Genomic DNA, 14,514 nt, shown 5'->3' with positions numbered 1-14,514 from the left:
ATGTACACAGAGAAAATTCTAGGTGCACAGTGTGCTGTTCAGTTTTAACCAGCAATTGACCCAGCCTAGAACCACCTGGGAGGGAATCTCAATGAGGAATTACCTGGATCAGGCTGTCTATGAACATGCCTGTGGGGGAAGTTTCCATTATTAGCTCAAGAAAGTGAGCAGCACCATCTCCTGGCTGAACCCCGAACTGTGTGAGAATGCAGACAGCCAGCTGAACCAAAACAGCGAGTAAGCAGAATCTCCATGTTACAGCTTCACTGCTCTAACAACGGTGATAGTGACGCCAACTGTCTAGACTCCCACCTCTGTGACCAGCTGTCTAGACTCCCACCTCTGTGACCAGCTGTCTAGGCTCCCACCTCTGTGACCAGCTGTCTAGGCTCCCACCTCTGTGACCAGCTGTCTAGGCTCCCACCTCTGTGACCAGCTGTCTAGGCTCCCACCTCTGTGACCAGCTGTCTAGACTCCCACCTCTGACCAGCTGTCTAGACTCCCACCTCTGTGACCAGCTGTCTAGGCTCCCACCTCTGACCAGCTGTCTAGACTCCCACCTCTGTGACCAGCTGTCTAGACTCCCACCTCTGTGACCAGCTGTCTAGACTCCCACCTCTGTGACCAGCTATCTAGACTCCCACCTCTGACCAGCTGTCTAGGCTCCCACCTCTGTGACCAGCTATCTAGACTCCCACCTCTGTGACCAGCTGTCTAGACTCCCACCTCTGACCAGCTGTCTAGGCTCCCACCTCTGTGACCAGCTGTCTAGACTCCCACCTCTGACCAGCTGTCTAGGCTCCCACCTCTGTGACCAGCTGTCTAGGCTCCCACCTCTGTGACCAGCTGTCTAGGCTCCCACCTATGACCTGCCACATGATAGACCATAACCTGGAATTATAAACCAAATAGACCCCTTTTTCCTAAAGATGGTTTTCATCAGGATGTTTAATTACATCAACAAAAATGCAAACTAGAACATAGAGACACACAGGCTCTCTCTCTCTCTCTCTGTCTCTCTCTCTCTGTCACTCTGTGTGTGTGTGTGTGTACCTGCATGAGTGCAATACAAATAATATATATTTGTATCAAGGTTAGAGATTTCCCAGGACACATGGTACCCGATCTGACTCTAAGGGTATAGGACTCTAATAGGAAATATTTCTGCGTCATATCCAAGAACAACTCTTTTTTCTTTTTAAGTTTTTCGAGACAGGGTTTCTCTGTGTAGCTTTGGCTGTCCTGGAACTCACTTTGTAGACCAGGCTGGCCTTGAACTCAAGAGATCTGCAGGCCTCTGCCTCCTGAGTGCTGGGATTAAAGGCATGTGCCACCATCTAGTCCCGAGAACAATTCTTGTTCATATAGATGAGAAGGTGAAATCCTGTTTTGTTTCTCCCGATTACATCAGCACATCTTTTACATTCTGAGCCCCAGTCTAGCACAGCGGAGGAAGAAACATTCTATGTGTGGCCTTTTAGGCAACACCATCTCACACTCAAGGGGCAGAGCTGGCAACATGGATTTGGAAACACTGCTCACAAGTTTATCCTCAGAAGATGATGTGCACAGAGATTTACCTACAGGGTGTTGTTCATAATATGGAAAATCAAAGCAAAAACATGTCCACGGAAAACTGGTCATCCAATAGAACATTGTACAGGTTTAAACAAAGCTGCAGAATTAAAAATGGCCAAGGAATATCAGTCTAGAAATACAGTAAGTGGACTAAATTAAGATGGGACTTTTGTTTACTATTCTTGCTTCCACCTTTCAACAGACGAGATGCATTTCGACCACAAGAAAAGCAATTCAAATGAAATTATAATTGGCAACTGGCAACAGACTTCCAGGTCAGGCGAAGGCACGAGGTGAGGGTGTGGGCAAATGGGAGAACACGTGGGACACTGTGGGCAGCTGCTTCTCATCACAGCAAACTGAAGTCAAGAGGCTACCCCTGGGCTGGAGGCTCTTTCAATTTTTAAAGATGTTCTGCAGTTTTATAGGAAATCTTCCAATTTTTAAATAGTAGAGGCTAATTATAAAACATTATGCAGTTTATCCCATGGGAAGAGGGAGTGAGGAGGGTATTATCTGAGGCTCAATTACATGGGAACACACATAATTCATTAAGTTGTATGTGTAAGTTCTATACTCTTTGCTATAAGCTATAACTCACCATCTAACAAGTCAAATTAAGTTTATCATAGTGCATCACAGTATATCATAGCATATCATAGTATAGCATGGGACACAGGGCCATGACCGTTAATTCTTCTCTGGATATTTAACATGGACAGAAAATACGGCACAATTTAGTGAGGGCTAGATCAAAGCTTCCCCTCACCCTAAGTGACCTGAGCTCCCACTACACAGCAAGCACAATTTCTAGGCACAAATGAGGCTGAATTCCCTAGAGTTCACCTTCTGAGAAAGGTGAGCAGGACATACTACAGAATCAAGCACAACTCAGAGTGATTAGAGTAGAGCTACAAAGAAAACAAGCTTGGCAACATCAAAGTGTTGGGTAGGGAAAATCTAGATCAGTCAGGGAAAGTTACATGGGATGGGCCAGTTCCAGTTTACAAATGGATGTCCCTCAGGGGCTCTTTAGCTAAAGGTTAGGTCCCCAGGTAAGAAGCACTGTTTGGGAGGTACTGGACACGTCGGGGTGGACCTAGAGGAATCGGTTTCTGGGGTGAGAAGCGCTCTGCCCTGCTCCATCAGTGACAAGGAAAGCTAGTGTTTCTACCATGTGCTTCTTGCACATGCTCAGTCACGCCTCAGGCTTGCAACAGTGGGGCCAGCACCAGCCAGCCACGGATGGAAACCTCTGAAACTCTGAACCCAAATAAATCTTCACTCCCTTTCCGCTGTTTATCTGCACAGCTCACACAAGAGAGTGACATTTTAGCATAGACTTAAATACTATGGAGTCAGTCCCAAGACAAGGGAAATAGAAAGTACAAACACTTGAAACAAAATTGAACTTGGCAAGAAAAAGCCAGAAGGCCGTTGTGCCTGGTGCACAGCGAGCAAGGCTGGAGGGCAGCAAGCTGGATTTGTGACTGTGTGAGAAGCTGCAGAGGGGCCTGAGGCAGGAAAGTAACATGAGCAAACTCTGTTAGTACTCTGGGCAAACTACAGGAATCAGCAAAAAAGGCTGGGGACGGTAACAAGGTTACTGCAACAGCACAGGTAAGGTCAGTGCCACACCACAGGTCCAGCCATAGAAACAAATACCAGGAAGCAGTGGACATGTGTTCTAGAGAAAGAACCTGTAGGTCTCAAGACGGACAGAAATGTGCGTAAAGAAGCCAGGGCATCTAGATCACAGAGCATCACACAGTCCGTTACAGCAGACGACATGTGGCATGCCGTGCAGGCCGTGCAGGCTGCGCAGTCCGGCACGGGTACCTAGCTCTACTTGTGTGATATGATAAAGAAGGTATCCGGGATCATTTTATCCCTCAGTGGAAGTCTCTGGTGTCATGAAGAGAAGGGTAAGAAGGATGAGTCTGCATCAGGTAAGAAAAACACATTAACTTGACTTAGGACTCAGGGACACAGCTCTAAGCAAAACACAAGAGTAAACAAACCCACATATTGGTGACAGCTTTCTTTGGGTGATGTAGGATTCCCTTCTGTATGCTGTGAATACCACTGGTTAATAAGCTGTCTTGGGCCTGCGCGGGAATAGAGGTAGGCGGGGAAAACTAAACCAAATGCTGGGAGAAAGAAGGAGTTAGAGAGAAGCCATTGAGCTGCCACCAGAGACAGACATGCTGAAACCTTGCTGGTAGGCCATGAGTCTTGTGGTAAAATATAAAATAATGGAGATGGGTTCATTTTAGATGTAAGAGCTAGCTAGCAATAATGCTTAAGTAATTGGCCAAGCAGTGATTTAATTAATACAGTTTCTGTGTGGTTATTTCAGGAGCCTGGACATCCAGAAAACAAACAAGCAGCCTTCCTACTACATTTAGGTAGGTTTCACTGGTCATGTCTCATAATGGTTACATGTACTTTAGTATGACTCCTTAAATGAGGCAACGCACGAAGTATTTACCACACTGCTTGGTACATGGAGTGAACAGTCTGAGTTCACTGTGTTCCTTTTCCTCATTGCCATGACCAACTATCCTAGACAGACAGAGGGCTATTTGGGCTCACAGTTTCAGAGATTTCAGCCTACTAGAGAGAGAGGGAAGGAAGATGTGGCCAAGTAGAGCAGCTACATCACTGGAGGTAGGGGAGGAGCAGAGAGAGAGAGAGAGAGAGAGAGAGAGAGAGAGAGAGAGAGAGAGAGAGAGAGAGAGAGAGAGGGTACTGTGGGAATGTTAGTATCCACATGAGCAGGCTTTCTCCTTCAATCTCTGCGAAACACCAGCCTATGGGATGTGGCTGTCCATTTAGAGTGGGTCTTCACCACTAGTCAGTCCTTTGTGGATGTTTACTCACATCTACAACTGTTCATCACAATCATGGCCTAGATACATCTCTGTCTGGTGTAAGTGACAGGATTCTAAGGCAGGCAGAAATGCACCACTGCTCTCAAGGAAAGGGGGACAGAGATTCAGAAGCCCTGGAAACTCATGTCCACGTAGACGCCGGGCAGATCTAATCCACTGTAATCGGCTGTCCACATGGAAAGCAGCAGTGACCTAATCCCCTGTAATTGCAGGGCTGGGGAGACGCAAGAACAGACCAGCTCCTTTCCAAGAAGGCTTGCTCGTTTGTTACAGTATCTGCAGGTGAGAGAAAAGAGCTGCATAGCCTTCCTCACTCACAGAGACTCACAGAGAGAGCGCTCACCTGCTCACCTGCTCCGTAAGACTCAGGGCCTCTGTGCCTGGACTTAGTTTTTCAGCATCTACAAGTTTAGCTTGTGAGTTGTTTCCTATCCTGTTCTCTCTCTCTCTCTCTCTCTCTCTCTCTCTCTCTCTCTCTCACACACACACACACACACACACACACAAATCATGCAGTCTAAGGATGGACCAAATTATACACCATGAGACTTGGGAGAAGTTACTCTACCAGCTGTTTTCAAGAAAGTGCAATGTACCTTGTCCTTGGGAAAACCCAAGAGGTTAGTTCACACAACTGTATTGTAGTTCAATTTAAGATTTTATTTTTATGATTTTAAAATAAGTCAAGGCTAATTTCAAAGAAAACAGTATCAGGGCATCTCCATGTTACACAGCCTCACACTACCACAAACCCACTGCAGTGTAGGAGTACCAAAAGTGAGCAAGGTCTGTCACAAAGCTGGGACTGGAGCAAAAGTTCCTACTACAGATGGACGACAATCAAGCAAACAGTTGTACGAGACTGCAACAACCCATGACAAATCGCACCATCACAGGCTTGGCTACGCCCACAGTATTACTGACATTTCAAAATAGGGGAAAAGTTGGAGGTAACAATTTGGGACACGTGATCTGGATCCTGGCATTTTCTAACATCTTTTTCATTGTGTGCATGCACAACTAGCTGGGACAGCCATCCAGACTCCAAGACAGGTGAGGTCCATGTACGCATTTTGACTGAAATATCAATAACTTAAATGACACCCAAAGTCTATTTCATTCATCTAAAATGTAGAGGGAACAAAATCTACAATATGACCAGTGAGAACATCAGCACTCTCAGGCTCAGGCATAGTTCAAAGAGCATCTACCTAGAATGGGAAGCCCTGGGTTTCATCCCCAGAACGAAACAAAATTTCTTCTCTTCTTCACACCAGAGAGACACCATCTTACTATCTGCAGGCAGCATGTACACAGACATGTAATGAACTCTCCTGTGGGAGAATTAACATAGATTCCCATCAATAGTCTCCCTCCATAAGAGAAAATTATATTACTTTCAGAAAATAGCGATAACTTCAGTAAAAAGGTTACATTACCACTTTCGAGGTAGTTGGTTCTGGGTGAAAATGTTGTGCCCTTCATATATAAACATAACAAGGGCTCTCTAGCCTTCTGGAAAAGTGATTATGCTAAGCTTAAGAGTGATCTAGTTGCAATTTCTTGGGTAGAATCCCGAAGGAGACCAGGAAGCAGTGAGACATCGCACTTAATGTTGTTCTCTCTTCGTGGCCGAGTCCTGGTGCAGCACAGGGCTCAGCACATCTCATACAGGGACCCGAGGACTCGCAACCTTCTACTGTGCCTTCTTCATCCATCCCAGAGGAACGCTTTTTTGGAAAGAAAGATTTCCCAAACTCATCATTCTGTGTCAAGTGCCGGAAACTAGGCATGAGAGTGCTCAACAGGATGCCTAAGGTTTTTGGCACTCTGAGCCCCTTTCTTCCAGCACCTTAAATAGTATGCATGGGAACCATCTACAACTGCTGAGATTCAGAAAGAGGTGTGCCTAGTGTCATTAAAAGATCGAGTCCTTTTCATCAATTTTAAGTGACTTCGCTTGGAGAATACCATTCCTGTGGAACTGGGTCTCAAATCTAGGCAAGCCTGTAAACGGTCTCTGCACATCAAAACTAAGACATTCACACAAACATTTTGAGTTCTGATTAATTATACCCAGCCTTTCCACCAGAGAGTTTGCTATCCTCTCTAAAGACTTGGGTTCTTAACAAATCAACAATCTGTAGAGCTCAGGTGCAAGCAGTCTCTAAGAGCCCGTTCTTGCCGGGACAGCCTTGGGTCATTCTGCTCCTATGTAAGGGCTGTATCTAGTGAGCAGCTTCTAACAGTATAGACAACATGATACGGCTTCACTTTGAAAATCAGGCTCTGAATGTGTGGTTCCATTTCAGCGTTTTCTTCGCTCTGTCAGGTTCTTTTCTGGACCAAGGGAGATATCCCACTGTGAGTAGCCTGACAGCCAGTGTGACAAGGACCTGACATCTGGGGCCAAAAGGACACAGGGCTTGCCCAGAGCCAGGAGCAAGTTGAAAGTGGGTTTGCCTGAGCCCTGGCTAACACCTAGATGATGGCCCCTGAAGGAGTTCAGCTAAGCTGCCCCAGATTCCTGCTCCATGGAAGCCTTGAGATGATACAAGCCTGCTGTGTTAGGCTGGTAAACTTTGGAATAATTTGTTACTCACTAATAGGTGACTTTTTTAAAAAAAGATACATTTCTGTGTCCTCTCTAAAACTAATTTAAATACATCTTGATGAAATGCAACAAAAATGATACCAGAAACTACAAATGCAAATGAGTGGACTTATGGTGACTAGAATCTCTTATTAACCTTTCTGCAATCATGTTGGATGATCCCTACTAGTCCATAGGCTTCTGGAGAGGTAGGAAATGCCCCGTCTTTGTAGCCTGAGGTACAGCAAGGCTCCACACATCTCCACTCGTGGACCTGAGGACCCACACAGTTCTGCTAGCCCAGCCACCAACTTTCTTCTCTGATCTCTCATATTCTCACCCATTCCATCTTTTGCAGCTACACTCTTACCCAAATGCACCCACAAATGACGGGCAGTAATGGATGGACAGCGCACAAGGCAGTGGTCCAAGCTGGCAAATGTGTAAGAAACAGAGCTGCGATGGGAAGACGCAGCTGCAGAGCCGATGCCTGAGGACGTGCTAGCCAGGGCCCTTTCTCCTGCCCTGCATCTACAAAGGGAGCACGATCATGGCAGAAACCCCACCTTAATGGCATGGGCCTCTTTACACAGTCCATTTTCTAAGTGTTCTTTCCAAGCTGACTTGCACTCCAAGCTTGAGAAGACACAATGCCTACCTAATCCAGATTCTACAATAAACGCCCATCAAGTGTCAGAAAATAACAGCTTTCCATTACCCAGGAACATAGTAACATGGTGCCAGCTGGCCTTCTAAATACTGCACACGATTTTAGACAGCTCACTAACATTTCTGCTAAAATATCACCGAATTGAGTTACCAGATTGTTGGAATATGAAAATAAAATTGTTAAAACTAAATCCTTAAACATTAGTCATCTTCTAAATGCAGTCACAGAACCTGAAGACTCAGTTATCAGCATGCCGTATTTACATCACCAATCTCAAAAATGAAATTGATTATTGACAATCCGAGTAATACCTTTAATTATAATTTCATTCCAGAGGAGACTATAGCTTTTAATTCCACCGCAAACACCTCTGCTAATTGAAGGTACAGAAACACACTAAATCCAACCTCTTAGTTTTACAAATTTTAGCCCTGAATTATTTCCCCTGTATGGACTAGGACTATATATATGTGTATATATATGTGTATATATATATATATATATTTTCCCACAGACATAAACCCCAGAAGAGTCCAGTGATGCTACCAGTGAGCGTGCAGAACCTACACAGATAACGGAACTAGTACAAACATACCAGAAGGCCCAGAACTAAAAACCTGCTATTATTCTTATTGATTTGTCCTCATGTTGAGTTTATGGCTATCAGGAAGATCTGCAGTTGGGGAATGCAGTATTAACCACAATGGCATCCTAGACCTGGCCCCACATCTGAGACCCTATTTTAAGTCCCTTCCCATAAACCATCTCTCCAAGCTGGTCTCCTCGCTTGTATGATAAGGGTCACACTATTTCTTAAGTCTGCTGCAGGAACTTAATTAGACACCAGGTATAGAACTAAGCAAGTACAGTCAGAAGACAGGGCACTTGTCTAAATGCTTCACACGCTTCCAAGTCCACCCCACTGCATCCCTGTATACAGTAGGAACGCCTTTCCATGCACAGGATAATGAAGGCAGATGGGTTAGGTAATGCATCCAGGGTCACAGGGCTAATGAGGAGCAGAGAGCTGCGCCAGGATTCCAGTCCCAGTCCACACAGCCTCTCTCTTGGCCATCTGGCCCTGCAGTGCAAGACAGCAATCTCTTTCTCTAAGAACTTCACCAAAGACAGGATGCTAATCCTATCTCCCGATTGGGCAAAAGCTGAATAAAATAGTGGAGATGCAAATTATGATAAAAGGTTTCATGTGATGACACAATTTTAGTGATGCTCCTCGCCAAAAGTGGCTGTCAAAAAGTCACTTCCTTTCCAGCACTGGCAGCAGGGCCCTCGGTGCTGTGGGTACAGTCCTCAAACAGCCCCGACTGTTGCTGTGCTATGTGAGAGACTTTGGAGTACACACGGACTCCAGCAGCGGGTCTGGGAGCAGCAGCGCGCAGCTCAGGGTATGACCCCACTATAACCCAGGCACTCATCCTCCATCGGCAGAAAGGAAAAGTGGGACCTACTCCCAAGACGGGCTGTAATGCAGCCATCGAGAACCTAGGGACACACAACACATGAATTATAAAGCACACACCACAAAAAGATTGTTCCAAGAGACAGGGCATGAACACCTGGTTTTTAATTATACACTCTGGAAATCAAATGTGATAAATGTGCATTTTACAAGACACAAGAACGATGCAGCATTCAGTGGTCACTGCCTTATGAAAGAGGGAGGAGGGGTCTTCATACAGTTACAGAGACGCTACTGTCAGCATCCCTCTTTGTATTCAATGGTGCTTTATTATTAAGATAAAACAAATTAACAAAAGAATGTGTGATGAGAGTCTGTCTCAGGGAGCCTTGAGTACCTGAGTTTGGATTCCAGGAACCCATGGGAAAGCCAGGTGCTGGAGGAGGTAGGCAAAGACAGGCAGATCCAGGGTCCCTTAAAGTCCCGTCATTAGCCATGTTGTTTTGTAATGCTGGGACAGGCTCAGAGAATGCCCATCATTTACTCAGGAGACCTTAAGCCTGGGCCAGGATTCCTCCAGGCTTACAGTTGTAGATCAATATCTAGATGAAGTATGTAATCTCTCTCTCTACTTTTTTCATCAGTATGTGCAAGGTTCCAGACCAGTAACAGACCATGTCTCAAACAAAAGGGGGAAGGCACCCAATGATCCACATGTGAGACACATGCATGCTGTGTGTGCGCTCACCCATGCCATGGGACCCACACAGAAACCAAGGAATACAAATTAGCTCACTCTGTAGCTGAAGTCCTTTACAGATTTCTAAAAATGCATACTGTTCATCACAATGAAAATCATTTGAAATTCCTTCCAGTCCTTCTGGCCATGGGGCACACTGATTCAAGGATACCTAGACCTAATTTTCAGTATAAATGTTACTTTTATAAAATACAATAAAAATATTCTCAAGAAAGGCATGGCAAAAGTAGTAGTTTACGGTCACGACGGGCTCCGTAGTGGGAACGAGGACAGAGAAGGGCAGAAAATAAATGTGCCAGAAGCTGGGCATAAAGAACACATGTTCTCTCATGCCAAAGCCTGTCTTTGGTACTAGACAAGGTATCACTTAGAACAGAGGAATAAAGTTAATGAAACTGGGTTTGGGTAGATGCATGAGACAAGATCAGGACAGAACATACAGAAGTGTTCAGTGGGGACTGAAGTGGAGGGCAGACACAGCCGACCTTTGACACTGTGAAATGTCACCATCCACAAAGTTCACCCACGACAACTACACAATCCAGTTAATTCAAAAAACCTCACCCAAATTTCTTATTTTAAGTCAACTTAGGATTTTGTGTTGAATCACTTTTAGGTCTTTGCTTTAGTTTTTTCAGACAGGGATTACCTAGGAGCGCAGGGTGGCCTTGAACTTGGAATCCTCCTTTCCCAGCCTCCAGCAAGCAAGATTTTTACATGTGCCACCAGGCCTGGCTAATTACAAGCACCTGTCACATAGGACATGCTCCAAACATACACTTATGCAACCAGCACAGCCTCATGGAGTAGGTCACTGTCACCATCCCTCCTCGGAGGGAGGAGAGGCGTGCACAGCACTCCAGACTGCCACCATAAGACCTTGCTGTTCATTCACAGGGCTCGTCTCTGAACCCCACACTGCTTCCCTGGCATTTCTGGGCCTCCATCTCTCAGGCTGTACCCGGCGCTGTGACTGTGGCCCACCTCTGGAGCTCTGCCACCCCGCCAGCAACAGAAGACAGTCCCATAAGACCTGTGTTGCGGGCTGTTTGCACACTGTGTGAAGAGGTGTTGGGGTCATTGGTGTAATAAAAAGTTGAATGGCCTACTGGATTGGCCTAGGCAAGAGAGGAGAGGCGGGACTTCCAGGCAGAGAGGAAGGAAGTCACAGGGAGGAATCCAGGTGTGCCAGAGGTGCCAGCCAGACCAGAATGAAGAGGACACACACTGGGAGAGTGGTAAAAGTCACGTGGTTGATCATAGGTTTAAAAAATATGGATGAATTTAGGTTTAAGAGTTAGACACAAGCCTAAGCTAACGCCCAAGCTTTCATAATAATAAATTTGGTGGTGTTATTTGTGAACTGGAGGCCAACGAAAAAAGCTTGATACAGACCTGCTTGCAAGGAACCATTGCTATTTTTTTTTTTTTTTTTTTTTTTTTTTTTGGTGTCTGTGAGCTCCAGGTAAGTGTCCTGTGAAAAGCGGCCACTTTCTGGTAGCCCTGATCCATCGGAGTCTACAGCCCCACGGAATGTGCCACTCTCTGATGAGGGTGGACATAGTCTACCATGTCAGGAGCAACATAACTGCCCAGTAAAACGGTTTAGACATTCCCATTGCCTTCTGGTCAAGGCTCACAGCACTGTCTGGACTCTGACGGCTCATGCAGCTCCAGCAGCCACCTGTAACCTGTGCCTATTTGATGCTTGGTGAGCACCTGGAAGGACACCGCTGAGATGCCTTTGCCTTTTCCCCTTCCCCACACAGAAAATTCCCTAAGTACAAAGTATTCAGCCTTAGGCCTGGCAAGTAGCCGCTGAGTGCCCGATGTTTATTGAAAGAATATATTTATTAACATAATAAATCTGCTCTACGTACATAGAATCCTGGACCTGCATCAAATGGTGAGTCTATGGTTTTCCGTCACCAATAATGAAATGAATGCCGTATTTCTCTACTCTCTCATCCCATAAGCCCGTGAATTTAAGGTAAGAGGTATGCTCATTACCAGGGGGCCATAATTATCCAAGACACAGCTTCTTCTTAGGAACAAAAGGCTGCCAACAAGTTGTGCTCACAGCTATTGTAAAAGATAAAGTGGAAGCTGGGCCTAGTGTCACAGGGCAATAACCACAGCTACCTGGGAGGCTGGTGGCAAAGCAGCCCAGCTTCAGGATAAAGGAGCAGTTGGCTCAACAACAGAGCACTGGCCTAAAGAAGCATGGACCTGGGTCTGGCCCCCAGGGATGGGTGAGGCTTTTAGAATGAAGGGGGGACGGGTGAGGGCTTTTAGAATGAAGGGGTGTTGTTTCTTTTCAAAGAGGATCAGTACATCAGCCCACTTTGGCTGGCTGGCACTCCTAAACTCAAGTTATCCTCCTGCCTCAGTGCCTGTGTAACCGGGATAGAAGGCATGAGGGCCACACTAGGCGTACTGTTCCAATTTAAAAATGAATTAAAATTGCAGTGGAAAGTCTTTCTCTCTAGCTGGATGCTAAATGAGGACACTTTCACAAAGTCTGCATCCTAGGCAGTTTGGCCCAAAGAGCTGGTTTGTCCGGTTTTAAGAGAACCCAGATACATAATTTGATTGGGCTAGGTTTGAGGCCTCTGGGAATAAAACAAAACAAAATAAAAACGACAGTTAACCTTCCTGTTTCATATATACCTGCCTCAGTAGGTCCAGACACTAGGCACAAGCCTTGTCACAAGCCTCAATGAGTTATGGAGAGTGCTCTACATTCCCACCTAGAATAACCGCATCTCCGCATCCATCTTCAAGCTGCTTCACCCGGTTACTTAATCCCTGGCCCTTATTATCTCCACTGTACAGATGGGAAATGGGGGGAAGGAAGGGTGTAAGATGACTAAGCTGAAGGGGCCCCACCAGTCACCAAAAAAGCCCTGGTCTGAATTCTATCCATTCCTAATCCTCCTCGCGGAGAACCATTTTGTGTGAGGGACTTTCATGCACACCAGGCGGGGACAAAGTGTCACATGGGATCACAGCCTTCCAAACTTGTTTAGTCTAAATGAACACTGTCAGCTCCCCGGGCCCAGGGGCTCTCCTGGAGGAAGGAGACTGGACGGGTTAAGTTTGGCTGGATCGAAGTTTATTGGCTGGATCGAAGTTTACAAATCTGCCACTGTTCTATTTTCAAGACATCATGTTTCTAATCCAGAGCTTTTCAAACTTTTTTCCAGCATTGTAAACATGTCACATCACACACAGACCTTTCCAGCTCGAGATTAAATCATGGGCTAGAAGGATTTTCTTCCAGCTCAACGGTTCCACGGCAGCACTGTTCTCATGTAACTCCCAGCTCGGACTCTAACCCGAATGGAAGAAAACCTCAAATCCAGGGCTGGGGAACCCTCCACCTTCCATACTGTCTAGATTCTAGACTCTAGAAGGAAATCCCAGTTCTCACAACTGCATCAGCGTTCCCACTTACTAGTCTGACACTCGGGACTAAGGAGCCCGAACTGCGAGTGTTAATGCCAAGATTCCTTTACTGGTGCTGATGAGGAATTATTTGGCAAGTTTTATTTCCTGGGCCCAGGTGACTTGCATAACCCGGGGATATGCACTAGGAGAAATGCATGCTGACCAGAGCTCGCCGTTCACTGAACTGCACTGGGAAACCCGAGGCCAAATGATTTCTCAAGCAAGCTTACCGGGGCGATGATGCAAGTTCTCTCCCTAAACGTGGGGCTGGACCACTACGAAGCACCTTCCCCTGCAGCCGTGGACCACTGTGGCAGCCTCTGTGAAATCGCCTAGCCCGCGCGCCGAGCAGAACCCGCCCGTGCTCGCCCGCGTCACATCCCGCAAGGGCGCGGGGAGCCCCCGGTACCTACCTCGCACCTCCCGCTGCAGACGGCGGGCAGCAACGCTCTCCAACCGCCGCAACGGCCGCGCCGAGCCCGCCGAGAGCCGGCCCCGGTGCCTGCGTCCACGTCCAGCCCGGTGGCCTCCCCGGCTGCGCGTCACAATCCCGCCGCTCACCGTCACCGCACCGGGAGCGGCTCGCGCCTCCCGCGCCCGCCCGCACCCGCGGCGGCACGCAGCGGCTCCCCCGCCCGGCCCGCAGCTCCGCGCAGCCTCCAGCCCGCTCTGCCCGCCTCTCGCCGCCTTCCGCGGCGGCCGCCCATCCCACCCCGCCCCGCGCTGGCGCCGCCCATTGGCTCCGCCGGTTGCCAGGCGACGAACAACCGCGACCCGCATTGGTTCGGAGAGGGCGAAGCCTCCGAAAACCCCCGAGCGAAGGCCGCCGAACGGCTCTCCCCGGCGCAGCTGCGGCCACCGCACCTGTTACACCCGGGTTCACTCGGCCGCGGCTCCCCGCCCCCCAGCTCTCCGCGGGGGCAGGGGGAGGGTCCTAGCCGCTTTAGAGCCCGGCCTCCGAGGCCCGCCGAACCCCAACGCTCCTCAAGGAGCAAAAGTGGAGCTCCCAGGAGAGCCCGGTGCGCTCGCCAGAATGGAGAGACTCCGAAGGGCACCCAAAATGAGGTCAGGCCCTGGCGGAGGGAGGTAGTGGCCTCGGGAATCTTGAGTGCGGAACGTGTCAATGGTACAAAAATCCGTGTAAAACTA

General features: G+C 47.5%; 1 protein-coding gene across 2 annotated transcripts in view; it reads right to left on the bottom strand.

Annotated features, from left to right (window-relative positions):
• Nucleotides 1-13,966, bottom strand: part of LOC119801320 (SSX family member 2 interacting protein) — a 36,740-nt gene extending 22,774 nt beyond the window's left edge. For both annotated transcript variants that reach the window (XM_038311856.1, XM_038311857.1), the window contains exon 1: nucleotides 13,779-13,966. The gene's annotated coding sequence lies outside the window, so the exon portion shown is untranslated. The remainder of the gene's footprint in view (nucleotides 1-13,778) is intronic.
• Nucleotides 13,967-14,514: the final 548 nt, after the last annotated feature.

This window comes from Arvicola amphibius, chromosome 14, assembly GCF_903992535.2.
Source record: "Arvicola amphibius chromosome 14, mArvAmp1.2, whole genome shotgun sequence".
NCBI classification, from domain to species: domain Eukaryota; kingdom Metazoa; phylum Chordata; class Mammalia; order Rodentia; family Cricetidae; genus Arvicola; species Arvicola amphibius.
Note: the sequence above shows the minus strand (reverse complement) of the source record. Positions and strands in the feature narration are given on the sequence as shown.